At 46.5% G+C, this 1,390-nt stretch overlaps 1 protein-coding gene across 1 annotated transcript in view; it reads right to left on the reverse strand.

Annotated features, from left to right (window-relative positions):
• The window catches only part of Fdft1 (farnesyl-diphosphate farnesyltransferase 1), a 28,977-nt gene that overhangs the window by 19,329 nt on the left and 8,258 nt on the right, over positions 1–1,390 (reverse strand). The gene's annotated exons all lie outside the window — the stretch shown is intronic.

Here is a 1,390-nt window from a genome sequence, read left to right on the forward strand (position 1 = left end):
CATTTCAAATGAAAGTCCCCAATACCCCCCCCCCCACCCTGCTCCCGAACCCACCCACTCCCACTTCCTGGCCCTGGCATTCCCCTGTATTGGGACATACCATGGGCCTCTCCTCCCAACGATGGCCGACTAGGCCATCTTCTGCTATATATGCAACTAGAGACATGAGCTCTGGGGGTACTGGTTAGTTCATATTATTGTTCCTCCTATAGGGTTTCAGACCTCTTTAGCTCCTTGGGTACTTTCTCTAGCTCCTCCATTCGGGGCCCTGTGCTCCATCCAACAGATGACTGTGAGCATCCACTTCTGTATTTGCCAGGCACTGGCATTAGCCTCACAAGAGACAGCTATTATCAGGGTCCTGTCAGCAAACCTAAGTGCTTTTTGTATGTGGTCAATCTTACTATGTAGCTCTGGCTGGCCTCGAACTTGCTTATGCAACCCTTTTACCTCTACCTTCTGAGTGCTGGATATGGACACACACACACACAGCAATCTGTCTTTGCACTGCCCAACCACAACCAATCCCGCTGACCCTTGACCCTCTGGCGCTTCTTTTTGTTAATCTCCAGCTCTTGTGCATAAAGAGGACTGAGCACAGTTCTAGCCTGAAGAGAATCTGGCTTTTGACTACTGCTGTACTGCTCTGCCATCCCTAGTCCCTTTAGGTTTCCTGTTGCTGGAAGCCTTACAATAATCCCTGTTCACAGGAGCACACCACGAGGGATGTCCAGTAAACTGGTCTCCGCAAAGGAAAACTTTGCAAGGGGTGGGTTTGGAAGGTGTCTTATTACAAACGGCAACACAAAACTCCTTTCTGTGTTGTGTTGTGCTGTGTGCGCTTTATAAGAACTTTTATGTACAGGAAAACTGAGCTGAAGGTACAGTTCCCACCTGCCCCCTGCACGATCCTACACACTGTCTCCACTCATTTCAAGGACCGGGGAACACAATTATCTAACGAGAGAGTTGTTTCTGCTAGTAGGCAATCCACAGCCGCGCTGCGAGGTTAACAGAACCTTGGACCCCGAGGGTCCCGTGAGCTGGTTTATTTGGACTTCCTATGTTTCCTAATATGGACACACAGTCTTTTGTCTAAAGAGTAAGACTTTCTTTTAAAAGAAAAAAAAAAGGAATCCTCAGTTTCGTTTTATTGCCATTTCTAATAAAATATATTAGTGAAAACTACTATTTACTGATCAGCATATATGTAAAATTCAGTCTAGCACATTAACAACCTGTAGAGTTTCAATGAGATAAAGCAATACATTCAAAGACAATTTAAAAGTCACCATCTCAGGCTGGTGAGATGGCTCAGTGGGTAAGAGCACCCGACTGCTCTTCCGAAGGTCCAGAGTTCAAATCCCAGCAACCACATGGTGGCTCACAA

This window comes from Mus caroli, chromosome 14 (assembly GCF_900094665.2).
Source record: "Mus caroli chromosome 14, CAROLI_EIJ_v1.1, whole genome shotgun sequence".
Lineage (NCBI taxonomy): Eukaryota > Metazoa > Chordata > Mammalia > Rodentia > Muridae > Mus > Mus caroli.